At 40.7% G+C, this 16435-nt stretch overlaps 2 long non-coding RNA genes across 2 annotated transcripts in view; one reads left to right on the top strand and one right to left on the bottom strand.

Moving 5' to 3' along the window:
* Window positions 1-16435, bottom strand: part of LOC138353681 (uncharacterized) — a 310023-nt gene that overhangs the window by 233980 nt on the left and 59608 nt on the right. The window lies entirely within an intron of this gene.
* LOC123750680 (uncharacterized) lies at window positions 1068-3571 on the top strand. The gene is made up of 3 exons (XR_006772033.2): window positions 1068-1189; window positions 2080-2211; window positions 2596-3571. It is a non-coding gene; the product is annotated as an uncharacterized lncRNA (long non-coding RNA).

The raw sequence follows: 16435 nt of genomic DNA, 5'->3' as shown, positions 1-16435 counted from the left end.
TTTGACATTCTATTCAAAACGCTATTCAAAAACGCTTCAAAACGCATACTATTTGACATTCTATTTAAAACGTTATTCAAAAACGCTTCAAAACGCATACTATTTGACATTCTATTCAAAACGCAATTCAAAAACGCTTCAAAACGCATACTATTTGACATTCTATTCAAAACGCTATTCAAAAACGCTTCAAAACGCATACTATTTGACATACTATTCAAAACGCTATTCAAAACGCATACTATTTGACATACTATTTAAAACGCTATTCAAAACGCATGCTATTCAGAGCATGCGGCCGACCCACGCGTGTGGAAAGAATGGCTCTCAAATATAAATTAATATTATTACATATTAGCATAATGTGCATATTTAGGCGTAGTAGGCTACATGTTTAGGTTCTGTTGGTAATTTCGTCTTTAACCTGTCCTCAGGATGGGGTGGTCAAAGCTGAGGCCGCTTCCCAAGATGTGTTCATTAATTTAAACCTATTGTGTTTTTTAAAATAAATTTGTTCTCATTATTATATATTAAAGTTCTATGTATAGTTAGGTTAGGTTAGGTGTTTAGGTTCCGTTGGCGATTATTTGTATTTGGAGCACGTGGGTGAAGCATTTACAGCGTTGGGATTCGAACAGAGGTCGTAAGCGAAGCACTGTTCGAAAAAAAACGAACATCATCAGTTGTGGGTTGTCTGAAAAGTGTTTTTTTTATTGATAAAACAACAACAACCTGGAACAAATCCACAAGGGCCGTGACGAGGATTCGAACCTGCGTCCGGGAGCATCCCAGAAACCGCCTTAATCGACTGAGCTACGACAGGGTTAAAAGGCTTCGAATCCTCGTCACGGCCCTTGTGGATTTGTTCATTTGATGCATCACGTTAGTGTGATCTCTGTTTGTAACAACCTGGAGTTTAACGGCCTAATTAACGAGCATGTGGTCACTGTTTACGTTGACTGTCAGCAGTGAACGTGGCGAAACGTCTCGTTCCGTCAGAGAAATGGAACCGCGCTTTGAATTCTGCGAGTGAGAAAGATTTCGAGACATTTCGCATGGAGTGAAGCATCTATAATGCTTCAGTATAGCTAACGTGGGTTGGGCCGAGCGGGTGAGAGGTCAGTGTAATCTGGTGTGTCCAGGTGATTGGGTGTTGACCAGGTGATTGGCTGGTCAAACTCGTTAAAAGGTGAGCTTGTATGTATGTTTCTTAACGCTTATGTATTTATTAAGGTGCTAAATTTAATTTTAAGTGTTATGTTTGTGTAAGTTAAGTACAAAAACTTAATGGTTTTCCCAAATTTTCGTTTGGAGAAAATTTATTAAAACTTAGTTTTAAGACTCCTTCCCTTGAATGGAAGGAAATAGTTAAAATAAAGGCGTTAGAATCCTGTTATAACCATACGAAGCTTTCCAGCTTGACAGCTGCACGAAGCTGACTAGTACCTCATTAAGTTTAATCTCTTTTTAACTGATATGTATGTAATGAATAAGGTATGCGTTAATGTAACGCATACCCGTGTATGTTGAACGCAATAACCCCATAGCTCCAGGTGGAGAAGTTTCTGAAACTTCTAACACTTGGTTGTAGAATAGATACAGTAGCAACTTGGAATGAAGTTCCTAACTTTATTCATTGCACTGTATGCCACCCCCCAGATACTGCAATACTTGACTCTACACGCTATCTACCGTGTAGATTTATCACGTACAAATCTATAAAAATCTGTAGACTCGCCAAGGGACGTTAACCAAAGTGTTAATTAGTTCCAAGACGACCTACAGGACCCTGAGCAAGAGATAGACTTTAATCCACATGTTGGTCTTGAGCTGTTTCTTGTTTAGTTTGATGGGTATGGACAAATGTGGAAACACTAACTTCCTTAAGTTAAGTATCTGACAAGACGCGCACTTGCCGTCTCCTAGCACTGGCCCTATTAATATAATGCTAGACTGGGGCCTTAAACTAGATCTCTTTACTTTGTCTATACAACTGCCTCGAATCAGGCTAGTTGTATGACTGTGTAAATGCCATGCTCACCAGCCATGAAACTGGCTGACCTGGTAGTATCTTTGCAGGAAGATCCTCGCGTAGCTGACTTCTTCTCTCGGCTTGACAAACTCCTGGAGTTCTTGGGGCCGTTCTTCTGATGTGGGGGCTGAAGAAACTCCATTATGTACCTCCTGAAGACGGCAACTCCTAATTAACTTGTAAGTTTTTTGTTTTAATGTAATGCTTTATTAAATCTACCGGATATTAATCTAGAGCCCCCCCTTAAGTCTTAAATTGAGGTTGTTGGGTTTCTTGGAGATATATTTTAACGGTGGTAGTTACCCCCCCCCCCCCCCCCCCGGATATAGTTTTTTACAATAAAAGGTTGTATTGGACTCTGCCTCAATTTTCTAATATTACCATTATTTAAAGTCCACCTGCAAGATAATTTTTACTACCCTTCTCAATTTTTTTTAACTTTCTACTGAAATGATTGCCAATACACCTGTTCACTCTATTTGCTTAGTTCTCCCTTGCTCCTAAAACTTTCAGTTGACAAGAAATTTTCAACCTATTTGCTTAACCTGATCCTCTTCTGACAGGGAGCGTGTGGATGGGAAGCTGGTCTACCCCTCGCTACACCAGGATGCACCCAAATTCTTACCCCGGGTAGCTGTTTACCGCTACATTAACAAAGGAATAGATGCAGGCCCCAGACGCCTCGCTACACTCATGGTACTGGACCTCTAAGTCTTCTCCGTGTAAAAGAAATGTCATTTATTCTTGCTTATTAGTTAATGTAACTAAAACTAGCAGTATGTCCTTGGTCTTCTTAAAACTTGTTTAGATTTTTGGAAAGGTTTATGATAAAACAAATTTTGTAAAATTTATACCAAAGATTGGTACTTCTGTGCATTAGTTTAAAGACGCTAATTTTTTTTAAGGTTTGTTCAGTACTTGGTTACAAATACAAAAGTATAAAATTTGATTCTTGAATAAAAGTGAAATCTTCAGGCTTGATTTTGATTCTACTAATGGAAAGAATTTGGCCTATTATGCATTTCGGATAATCGTGAAACTCTAGTGTTGACTAGTTTCTTTACTTACGAAAATTAAAGATTAATTACACAAATCTGCTTACTTTATGGAACCAGTATTCTAGAAAATTATACTATGGACTCGCCATAGCCCTTGCCACGTTGAATTTTTGATTCTTAAACAATGAAACTAAAGTTAATTATAAAATTATAAAGGCCTAAATGGGGAGGGGGGGGGGGCGGTTCTGGGGGACGAATGCCCGGAGACTAAAGATGTTTAAGACGAAAGCCTAGATTCACTAAACGTCTACCACTTGCGGGGTACTCACTCCCGTGCAACCTCTTGGGGTAAATAGACTTGATAATTCATTATAAACGCCCCGAGACCATGCTACCTGTAGGTATTGGTGGCCGGCCTCGTTCACAACTTAAAACTTTCATACTTGAGTGTTTAGTGACACCGTTCAACCTGTCCTCTTGTAAACATGTATAGAGATTTTTTAAATTTTATGCCAGTGTTAAATAAAAAGCTTGATACGTTGACGGAGTTTTCTATTCGTGGGTACTATTGGCTTTGGAAAATTTAGTTTTTTTGACTAAACGACGGCAACCTACACAATTGGGTTATTTCTGTACCCGACTACAGATGGTATTTGCTAGGCAGTTGCAATGATTAAGACACGGACATTACTCCTATAATGGAGGCGCTGCATTACTGAAAGTTTCACGTGTGATGCCTTTGACTGACCTTGCGTCTACCTTCCAAAATAGTTGTCACTAACCTAATTAAGTTTAGATGTATATCTATCTAAAAGTTGGTAGACCTGGCTCCTTAATTCCAAAAATTAAGTTGGTACATGGAGGTTTAGTAGAGGCAAACTTAGTGGTGGTAGTGGCCATAAAGTTCAGGGTGGTGCCGCAGCCTAATGCTGAAAAAATCTCTAAACGCGCTGGAAAAAATGCCAAACTACCGTTGCTGTATTTGACAAATCGAACACCGATTCCCTAAATCGGTGGCTGGTACCTTGAGGCGAAACTATTTAGCGCCCTCGTGATTATCTCGCATACTTGATGGTGCTACATAGCCTTCCCGGTTTGGTGCCTTTTGATAATTACTTATTTACTTGAGGCGAAACTTCCTCAAATCTTCCCCCAACCCTCGTCTTTGCTCGGCACAAGCTTGTGCAGAGTGCCTGTCACTCCTTAGCCTTTCTTGGCCAAACATGTACTCCAGCCTGCCTCGGGAGACTTGCATCTTCACCTTTGAACTTCATGGTTTTGTATGCTCTTCAGAGGCTAATGTTGAGGTTACAGGTAGACTCTTGGTTCCCTCATGGCTCGGGTCATACACCAGTCCTAGACTAGGGTCATACACCAGTCCTAGACTAGTACATTACATCCAGCGGTCGACCCCCACTCATTCGTGAATTTTTACATGCAATTAAAATTTTTACATTCAAAAAGGAAATTTTCTCAAATTAATATTATAGCTTTGTGCATATTTAGGTTAGGTGTTTAGGTTCTGTTGGCGATTATTTGTAGTACGTGGGTGAAGCACTTACGTTGTTCGAACAAAATTAGTGAAGCACTTGTTCCAGAAGTGTTCGAATCTCAATTGCGTGTAAAGTTTTTCATTCATAAACGGTTTGGCTGGTGCGTGGCATCACTTTTGGGTCTTCGGAGGGCGGGTTGCATGTACCATACAACCTGAGATGGTAGAGAAAGAATCTTTAGTAGATTCAAAGACGAAATTTTGTTGGGTTTGAAAGACATGTTGGTTACCTTAAATGAACATGCGGACACTGCCGTTAACGCTATCTTCACTTGTCCTGTTAACTAAAAAGGCACATCACTTATTCATATTCATGTCCATCCTATTTCATGCCTCATTCTGCTACTGTTGGTCTAGTTAAATACCACAAACTGCACTTAAAGGTAACCTATTTTTGTTCTATTATAGACGAAAGGAAACGGCTCTGGCTAGGTTAGGTATTAGCCATGCTTGCTTAATTCTCGGGCAGTTAATTGTTACCCTCCTGCTTATTGTCCGAACTACATTGTTCCAGTTGATCGTTCACCACCTTTTAGAATGTATAGATTTTAAAGTTTTCTTGCTCTCTTGATGTCCCTCGATACAATCCTTAGTGAATGTGATGCCTTTGATATAGATCGCTTGCATTTTCTCGTATTGGCATCCTAAGCAATGTTTAATGCCTTTTGAAAATCCAGTGACACGGACTTCTACAACTTTCCGGCTTGATAATTGTACAATTTAGTCATTCACTTCCTCGTAGGATACTCTGATTTTCTGGTTGGACACGATCAATACTGCCACCTTTTTTTCGACAGGATCCTTGGTGAATCAGACCTAAAACGCCGCTGCTGGTCTTGCTTTTTCCTAATGGATATGCAGTGCTACGTTGACAACGTTTTTGTAACGTGTAGCTAGAGACGATGGTATTGCTTTCCTGGACTTGGGGAAAATGTTCACCCTTGTAGCACTCACGTGTACTCGCCTATTTGTGCTTGCGGGGGTTGAGGTTTGGCTCTTTGGTCCCGCCTCTCAACCGTCAATCAACTGGTGTACAGGTTCCTGAGCCTACTGGGTTCTATCATATCTACATCTGGAACTGTGTATGGAGTCAGCCTCCACCACATCACTGCCTAATGCATTCCACCTGTTAACTACTCTGACGCTGAAAAAGTTCTTTCTAACGTCCCTGTGGCTCATGTGGGTACTCGGTTTCCACCTGTGTCCTTGTTATAAATAGTAAAAAATAAATAAATAAATAAATGTTTATTCAGGTAAGGTACATACAAGAGATTTTACAAAAATTGCTAGATTTATAGATAGAGCTAGTACACACAATGCCTAAAGCCACTATTACGCAAAGCGTTTCGGGCAGTTTTTTAGTTTTATGATTGTTTTATGAAAGAATACTCTCTAATACTCTCTTGTTCGCGTACCACCAATGTTGAATAGTTTATCCTTGTCTACCTGGTCGATTCCTCTGCTATGGTATGTTTCCCGTGTGTTAGGCAGTAAATGCTCACATCGCTCGAGTTGGATTAACATTTGAAAATCACTTTAATGTTGTGAAACACTAAAACCGGGTTGTAGATTGAAATTAACAGGTGTAGAACTCCTAATTTACTACAAAAAAATGCTTGCTTGAAATGATTAACTGCTATTATTGGGTAAATAATACCTTATAACTTTCTCTAAGTTAACACTAAGTAGAACTCTAGTTTCTGACACATGACATTGTCGGCTAAACAGTCTTCGAACACGGAAAGAGCTGCAGCTATATTAAGTCTCCTTCAAGATATATGATTATTAAATATTATATATAATAATATATGATTATTAATAATAATATAATATATGATTATTAAATATATAACACATGGAATATACACCTTAACAACTGATGCAGGCAGTGAGAGGTTATCTTGAGGTTATCTTGAGATGATTTCGGGGCTTTTTAGTGTCCCCGCGGCCCGGTCCTCGACCAGGCCTCCACCCCCAGGAAGCAGCCCGTGACAGCTGACTAACACCCAGGTACCTATTTTACTGATATGTAACAGGGGCATAGGGTGAAAGAAACTCTGCCCATTGTTTCTCGCTGGCGCCCGGGATCGAACCCGGGACTACAGGATCACAAGTCCAGTGTGCTGTCCGCTCGGCCGACCGGCTCCCCTAAACCGGGTCCTGCGGTTATCTTTTTGATGTAGATTCGGTAGTCACAAGCGGATGAGCGAGGCGGCAATGGATGACATTAATATCTCCTACACCGTTGACATGTTCTACCTGCTCCTAGCACCGAGAGGTGGGAGTTCTCACTATCTGCTGCACACACACGTGTTATACTGTTATCTTGTGTTATACTGTTATCTTACGGGCAACAAACATGTTCTGAAGGGTTGCCTGACCCCTTTGGCCTTCCTCTTACTACCGTAACCGGCGGTGGGAAACGGCTCTGGATAGGCTACGTATTGGTCAAAGATGCTTAACTCTCGGGCACTTAATGGAGCGCCGCCCTAATACTTATTGCCCAAACTGTCCCTCTTGTGGTCGTGCACTTCCTTGTAGAATGTTCCAATTTTCAGGACGTTTGTGTTGCTTTTCAAATGTTCCTCAACGCCATTTGTCCCTCGATAGAATCCTTAGTGACTGGATATCTTTGAGGAAATAACACAACCCAATTCCACTACGGGCTCACCATAGCCCGTGCTACTTGCCCCGCTCCTGTACCAGGTAAGTCCTCAACGGGCTCACCATAGCCCGTGCTACTTGCCCCGCTCCTGTGCCAGGTAAGTTACGGGCTCACCATAGCCCGTGCTACTTGCCCCGCTCCTGTGCCAGGTAAGTCCACCACGGGCTCACCATAGCCCGTGCTACTTGCCCCGCTCCTGTGCCAGGTAAGTCCACTACGGGCTCACCATAGCCCGTGCTACTTGCCCCGCTCCTGTACCAGGTAAGTCCACTACGGGCTCACCATAGCCCGTGCTACTTGCCCCGCTCCTGTGCCAGGTAAGTCCACTACGGGCTCACCATAGCCCGTGCTACTTGCAACTTTTGTTCCGAGTAGCAGCATCTATAACCACCACCCAGCAACACTTTTACTGTTATTAAATGACCATAAATGACTGTGAATTGTTTTTCCAGGTAAGGAACGAAGTGGTTGAGTCGACTGGCCGCCGCCGCCGCCGCCCAGGTAAGTATCCCAACTTTACAGTTTTCCAAACTTGGTGCATTCTTTTGGTAATTGCTTGTACGTCACCTGTACGTCACCTGTACGTCACCTGTACGTCACCTGTACGTCACCTGTAACGCGCTGATGGCGTCAAGACGCTACTTAACCCTCCTCCTAGGGGGGCCTGACGGCTGAGTGGACAGCGCTCGGGATTCGTAGTCCTGAGGTTTCGGGTTCGATTCCCGGTGGAGGCGGAAACAAATGGGCTGAGTTTCTTTCTCCCCTGATGGCCCCTCTGTTCACCTAGCAGTAAATAGGTACCTGGGAGTTAGACAGCTGCTACGGGCTGCTTCCTGGGGGTGGAGGCCTGGTCGAGGACCGGGCCGCGGGGACGCTAAGCCCCGAAATCATCTCGAGATAACCTCAAGATAATCTTGTCCGCAATGATCTCTGGCTTACCAAAACGGATGATTTAAGCAGTATTAACAAGATAAAACCGTTTAAAATATAACATCAACAATTTTAAATACAATTTGCATTATTTTTTTGAGAGATTTTGAGATATATACAAGAGTTGTTACATTCTTGTACAGCCACTAGTACGCGTAGCGTTTCGGGCAGGTCCCTGGAATACGATCCCCGCCGCGAAGAATCGTTGTTACAACCAAGTACACATTTTACTGTTGCGTTAAACAGAGGCAATAGTTAAGGAATTGCGCCCAGTAAATCCTCCCCGGCCAGGATACGAACCCATGACATAGCGCTCGCGGAACGCCAGGCGAGTGTCTTACCACTACACCACGGAGACTGTTAAACATAATATGTTTAACATAATATGTTTAACATAATATGTTTAACATAATATGTTTATGACTTATTAAACATAATATGCGGCATTTTCCCGAGTCGTGTTGTATTTAAAATTAAATTTATATAATACTTCGTGTATCTAAAATACGCTTTATATACACAATAACATCCTGTGTGTAAAAGATTTTATGTAAAATTAAAACAAATAATTTACAAAGTTTACGTAAAAGTATTTAGTGTTACTATTGCAAAGATAACAAAGATAACAGCCATAAGGAGATAGCACATAGAGCTTGAACACTACCCAGCAAAGGATAACATTGGAATTTTGTTTAAAATAGTAAAAGTATTTAGTGTTACTATTGCAAAGATAACAAAGATAACAGCCATAAGGAGATAGCACACAGAGCTTGAACACTACCCAGCAAAGGATAACATTGGAATTTTGTTAAAAATAAATTCTATAAAATTTGCAATTTAGCGGTGATTCTCTGAAATTAAATTTTTTATTTACCGGTAAAATAATTTCAAGTGTAAGATTGTCTATTAAAAATTTCCTTCCATAAATTGTCTAACAATATTTAAATCGGTTTATATAAAGAACAAATTTATCTTATTTAAATTTTCCTAAATATTTTGACCGTTACGCAACATTTTTCGAATTTTATTTTTTGAATGTAGTAATATAAATTTCGCGGGCAATATTATTGGCCATTTTTAGAATCGTGAATTTTTCTCCCGCCAAAATGCCAGACGTCTCTGGAGCCCATAAGATTTTTATGTCTATCGTGAACAAGGGGTTTATTGTCTATCGGGATAGAGCTTGAATAAAGGTTGAGGATGGGTCGTGAATAAAGGGGGGAGGGGGGGGGGATGGATAAGGAAAGAAGGGGGGTCGTGATTCAGACCAGGAAGGAAATGCCAAAGAATGAAAGAAATATGAGATATGAATGAAGAAGAGTTGTGATTGGTTGATAAGGAAAGAAGTATAGGGGGATGGTATGAATTGAATGGTATGTGCATGTCTCTCTCTCTGTCTCTGTCTCTCTCTCTCTCTCTCTCTCTCTCTCTCTCTCTCTCTCTCTCTCTCTCTCTCTCTCTCTCTCTACATATAAGCAGCAGCAGTTGCTTGGGGCTATCTTCTTCAGGAGTCCAGAACTTGCCTCGTTCAGACTAAGGAGACAGACTTCACCAGAGGAACTGTTGGTGTGTAGCCACATGTGTGAGAGAGAGAGAAAGAGAGAGAGAGAGAGAGAGAGAGAGAGAGAGAGAGTGAGTGAGAGAGAGCAGAAGAGGAGTCGAAACTGCTCTTGTTCAGGGCAACTACAGCCCTGTATGGTCATCACAGTAATGAATGTAATGCAGTAAAAACTCCTCACCTCTGAGGGATTCGAACCCAGACAGCCAGGGTCACATGCACCTTAGCGTTTCCAGTACTATGCCAACTAGACTCACACTGACTGTACAGCATTCAATGCTGTCGAGGGTTTGGGTTAAGGGTCTCACGACTTCCAACCTTTTTGTACAGTCAGTGTGGTCTAGCGGTATTGTATTGGATACACTAAGGTGCCTGGAGCCCAGGCTGTCTGGGTTCGAATCCTTCAGGGGGGTGAGGAGTGGCTTGGGGACCATTCAAGCTTTTTTTTGCATATAACCCAAGCAACTTGCCGAGTCCGATGCGTCGAAAACCTCAATTTACAGTGTTATTAAAATTTCCACAAGTGCGTCGTAATTTTAACGGATTGCGACGTATTAGGACGAGGCTAAGTCTTAACTAATACTAGTTTCAGTATTCTCCTGATCACTGCTGATGAAACACGTATATTAATTTCTGCTACAAGTCCACTACAAGCTGTCTCTACAAGCCTGTCAACATTATAATACTTTATGATGCTCACATGTCATGATATATCTTGAGGTTATCTTGAGGTTATCTTGAGATGATTTCGGGGCTTTTTTTTTTAGTGTCCCCGCGGCCCGGTCCTCGACCAGGCCTCCACCCCCAGGAAGCAGCACGTGACAGCTGACTAACACCCAGGTACCTATTTTACTGCTAGGTAACAGGGATATAGGGTGAAAGAAACTCTGCCCATTGTTTCTCGCCGGCGCCTGGGATCGAACCCAGGACCACAGGATCAAAAGTCCACCGTGCTGTCCGCTCGGCCGACCGGCTCCCTAGAAGATGTCTCCCGTTAATTATATCCTGACCCTCTTCCCAGTGCTGTATAATCGTAATGACCTGACGCTTTCCCCCTCATAATTCCCTCCCGTGACACCCTTTCATATGGACGTCATCACCATTAAACACACACAAACATATTTGAACGCGTGGATGTGAACCCGGTGTCATCTGATATCAAAGAGAGTGTCGCTTTGATAGTGCAGTTTGGCGTATATATTTAATTCTAGTGTGTATGTAATACTTCCTCCTGTATTTTGTTGTTGTGGGCAAATGTCAAAATGAAATGCGTGGACTCATGCGTACAGCTTCGTCGAGGGACTGGTGAAAGCCTCTCTTAATTTTGGAAATGTATTTTAAAAACCCTTTTTTTTCTTTGGTGCGGAAGCCATGTTACTTGAAATGTGTGTGTTTTGTATGTATTTGTATTATATAAATGTATTATATATTATATTTATATATATATATTTATATATATATATATATATATTTATATTATATTTATATTTATATATTATTTATTTATATATTATATTTATATTTATATATTTATATTATATATTATATATTATATTTATATATTATATTTGTATTATAATATATATAAATTTATATTATATAAATGTATTTGTGTTTAGCTCTTGGACCCCGCCTTTTTAACCCTCGGGTGTCTAGTGTACTATATCCAAACTTACTGTTTTCCTCTACTATATCTTTTACATATCACACACACACACACACACACACACACAGTCCCAAGTGCCCAGTTAGACAGATGTCTAACTGCCAGGTGTACCGATTTACTGGTAGGGGGAACAGGGGCACGAACGGAAGTATATTTTACTTCTTTTTGTGCACCTGTACACAAAGGAGGGACTTGCTGCATGGGTAACAGCTTCTCCCTCATATCAAGCTACCCAGGCTTTGCGCCCTGGAGAGGCCACTCCAGACCGACAACCAGAGCGCAAATCCATAGTCTCCTATGACTTGATAAATGCACTACTACACAATTTTCATTTTTAACTTAATATAACATGGATATTTGCTGCACGCAATGTGAAGGAACCCAGCAAACATTTGTTGCAGGCAAAATCTTGCATTTTTACCTCGTATAAACAAACAAAATTCCCCAAAACGCCGCGTTCGTACACTGCTATGGGCTACCTTGAGGTGCTTCCGGGGCTTAGTGTCCCCGCGGCCCGGTCGTCGACCAGGCTCCATATACGCCTGTAATATGATACGCCTGTACCATCATGTGTGTATTTTTCCTGTGAAATAAATTTGTATGTCTGAAAACTTTAGTACTGCGCGTATTTTTAATGCTTTTGTAGAAGCGAGACACAAAAAAGACAACAAACTCGCTTCACAGGATATGAAAGTGCCCCTTTTTTTAACGTTGTTTTATGTACATAAAAAAGACTGAGAGGTTTAAAGGTATATTTTATTGGCCTTTTCTGGCTACGTTGGTTGGATAAAATTAATATTGTGATAGTTTCCTAAAATTATATTTAATTATCCCATGAACATGGGAACCGGTCGGCCGAGCGGACAGCACGCTGGACTTGTGATCCTGTGGTCCTGGGTTCGATCCCAGGCGCCGGCGAGAAACAATAGGCAGAGTTTCTTTCACCCTATGCCCCTGTTACCTAGCAGTAAAATAGGTACCTGGGTGTTAGTCAGCTGTCACGGGCTGCTTCCTGGGGGTGGAGGCCTGGTCGAGGACCGGGCCGCGGGGACACTAAAGCCCCGAAATCATCTCAAGATAACCATCTCAAGATCCCATTTTGCTATCACGTCACTAAACAACAGCAAGTTAAAACGGTTGGCTGTATTTATCAACCATTTTATTTTAATTTTTATCAACCATTTTATTTATTTATCAACCATTTTATTTTAATTTTTAATTATATATTCGGTGAAACGGGGACGAATTGTATCCGAACAATTAGAGGAGAAACAATGCAAACTGCTAGAGCAACAACACAGCTGATCTTGGACTCATCCAGTGACAGATGCCACTTAGTAGAGAGATTTAGCAAGAGATCAACAGCTGTGATAATTTAATCATTTATTATGCTCCCCCCCCATACGCTGTTGTTGTTAAAGATTCGCTACCTGGAACATAAAGTTCCAAGTAGCACGGGCTATGGTGAGCCCGTAGTACCCCTATACGCAGCCAGAGGGCGCAGGTGGAGAGGTTTATAGGGAGATATAATGCGTTCCAAAACTCGATCCCATAGTTCGTTTAGTTAAGCAAGAAACAACAGTCTTATGTAACTAGTTACACCATATTTTAATATGTATGAACATGTACATACATATAAATTTGTATATATCAACACCTTTTCTATTTGTATCAATACCAATCCTGTACGCCTCTGTTCAACGAACAGTGAATGGGTACTTATTTTTTCATAAATAAGTAAGCTACATAAGTAGAAGCATAAAAAAGGTACCAAAGCGCCACATTAGAACACAAGAATTCCACACACAGCACACAATATAACAGCATGTTAAAATAATAAATGTATCTTGGGGGGTCGACCGCTGGATGGAATGGACTTAGTCTGAGGACGAGTTGCCGTTTTCCCACATATGTTTAATTTATTAGCTTCGAAGCCACGAGTCGAAACGTGCTTCATTCATTTCCATCCTGTATTTTTAAACACTAAATCAGCGTAATCAAGTTGACTAATCTAAGCTTACCGAGGCCTAGCTATGAATAAACCCCAAATAAATATTGGAGAAAGCCAAAACGTTTTTATTTAAATAGAAGGGTCATCATGTCATTTGGGTGCCAAATGTCAATGTTAAATATTTACTTGATGGAGCATTCGATAATATGTTTAGGTACTTGAAGCCTAATATATCAACTGACATCTAGGTTACATTAAGTTCAAAAACTTTATAGCCGACCACATAGGCCAAGATTACTTAGGACTATGCAAAGACGCAGAATCGCAATTATTCCAGAAAATTAAGTCTACAGATATTTTGTACTTATTCGCAAATTATGTAATTATTTGTAATTGTTACGTACGTTTAATTTTATTTTGTCAAACTGGATGCCTCCCCGACTTCGTGGTTTCTGTTGATAATTACTTTTCAAACTGGACGATGGGTTGTTACTGGCTCCTCGTCCAACAAGCCTAGGGCCAGATTCACGAAAGCACTTACGAACGTGTACATCTTTCCTCAATCTTTGACGGCTTTGGTTACATTTATTAAACAGTTTACAAGCATGAAAACTTCCCATTCAACTGTTGATATTGTTATAAACAGCCTCCTGGTGCTTCGGAGCTCATTAACTGTTTAATAATTGGGAACAAAGCCGCCAAAGATTGAGAAAAGATGTACAGGTTCGTAAGTGCTTGCATAAGTGCTTTCGTGAATCTGGCCCCTGGTCAGCCCGTTCACCCAGTGTGGTTGAATTGAAATTGAAAATAAGTTTATTGAGGTAAAATACACACAAAGGGATGAGGTAGTTCAAGCTATTCTCACCCCGTTCAGTACAACATGTTCATACATATATAGACACACATCACAAACAATAAATATATTACCAAATATTCTGAGAGATAAACATATACATATAACCTATCGAGACTGATTCTCATTAGTCCGAGGAAGCGTCAAGTTTGTTGAGCCTTTTAATTCCCGTAAAGCAACGGATTTTGGAGCGCTGTGGTGGTGGATAAGGTTCAAATTTCCGTACAATGGACAAGGGTTGGTTTTGCTGAAGATCCACTTTTGACCAATTGTGGCTTGAATTCATTCAAATCTTGATAAACATCCCAAACTTGCCTCGTGTTCAAAGCCTATTTAAGTTCTTGCATTGTGGTCCCTCGATACATGACCCTAAAGATCACTTACCAATTTACAATATTTAAATAGGTTGTAATTCCAATTTTAATATGAATATGTGAAATTTGAACTCTGTAATAATAATAAACAAAATTATATAATAAAATATATACTAATAAAATAAAATAATTCAATTATATAATATTAAAATTATATAGTAAATAACATTTATAATAAAAGTTATATAATAATAAAAAAAAAACCTCCTCCCCCCCCCATAAGAGAACGCAGGGACCCCGCAGGCTCCGTAGCACCGTACTCTAAGCGACCACCTCCAATCTTTGTTTACATTCGCAATGGGCCACCTTGCCGGCCGGGCGTGTAGTTTACCACTTATTTCCCATCTACAGCTGCACAAGCGAGGCAAGAAGCGGCAGTTATGAGTGTAAAGTGTTTATCAAGTGATAGCGGCGCCTCGTGTCCCCCAAAATACAAAACGGAAACAAAACATGTTATTTAGAAGTGCAACAATTAGTTTAATGTTTGGGAACAGTCGGTGTGGATTTATTTTTTAGTTTTTGCTGACACCTGCGACTCATAGAACGCTGAGAACGTTGATTAAGAACGCCGAGAACGGTATACAAGTGTTAAACGCGTGACTCTAATTAAGTGCTTCAAATGGTGGATATTTTATGATTTTCGTTGAAAGCGAAAAAAATAGCCTAACATTCAGAATGAGACGCTTTAGATGACGGGACGTATTGCGTGGCAACATGTAAAGCTTCCCTGATGACCAGTGAAGCGGTGAGTGAGTACAAATATGACTAGTGAAGCGGTGAGTGAGTACAAATATGACCAGTGAGCGTGTACAAATATGACTAGTGAAGCGGTGAGCGTGTACAAATATGACCAGTGAGCGTGTACAAATATGACTAGTGAAGCGGTGAGCGTGTACAGATATGACTAGTGAAGCGGTGAGTGAGTACAAATATGACTAGTGAAGCGGTGAGTGTGTACAAATATGACTAGTGAAGCGGTGAGCTTATACAAGGGAACAGCCAATCAAATCCCTCGGAAGACAAACAGGCTGAGAATCCAAACACACTTCCCTGCTGTGTCTGGTGAGTACAAATACTGTACTGTAGTGTACTGATTGATTGATGAAGATTAAGCCACCCAAGAGATGGCACGGGCATGAATAGCCCGTAAGTGGTGGCCCTTTTGAGCCATTACCAGTATCAGGAGCTGATACTGGAGCTCTGTGGAGGCGCGACTGCACCCTGCGTGACGGGAGATGTCTCCCGGACCAAGTGGTGTGTGTAGTGTACTATTTGCTGCCATATTTTGTATGTCTTTGGAGCATAGAACATTGTAAGTATTTGGAGTATAGAGATTTTTCGAGGTAGAAATCTTCCCACATTATACCATTTAATCTTATGGATAAATTAGTTTTAATTTACTGCTTATCGATACTCGTCCACGTTTCCTAGAACGTCTGGACGTAAATAGGGGGAATTACAGTATTTTGAAAGTTAAAGTTACATAATTCAAACTCTTACATATTGACTTACTAGCAGCGTGGTAAGTTATATCTACCATTTGTCATAACCAGTATGTATATACAAACGCGAGGTACAAGTAAAGTAATTGTTAGGAATTTAGCATTCGACTTACCAAATTGTGAAAACATTATGAGAAAGTGATATATATCTCTCTCCAACCAGCGACAAAACTGCCATTCAGCAAGTGCCCAAAAGGCTGCGTCGCTTGATAGTGCGTACCGTTGATCTTCTTACAAATTACGTCGCTTTTCGCTCGTATTCGCTACGGCCAAATATCGACGTAATTCAAAAATAGAAATTTATTTTCAAATTCAATTTTTTTCCCAAAACAGCAAGTTAAGGGTTCCTCTGGT

Source organism: Procambarus clarkii, chromosome 59, assembly GCF_040958095.1.
Source record: "Procambarus clarkii isolate CNS0578487 chromosome 59, FALCON_Pclarkii_2.0, whole genome shotgun sequence".
Lineage (NCBI taxonomy): Eukaryota > Metazoa > Arthropoda > Malacostraca > Decapoda > Cambaridae > Procambarus > Procambarus clarkii.
The sequence above is the reverse complement of the archived record's forward strand: the minus strand, read 5'-3'. Positions and strand labels throughout refer to the sequence as shown.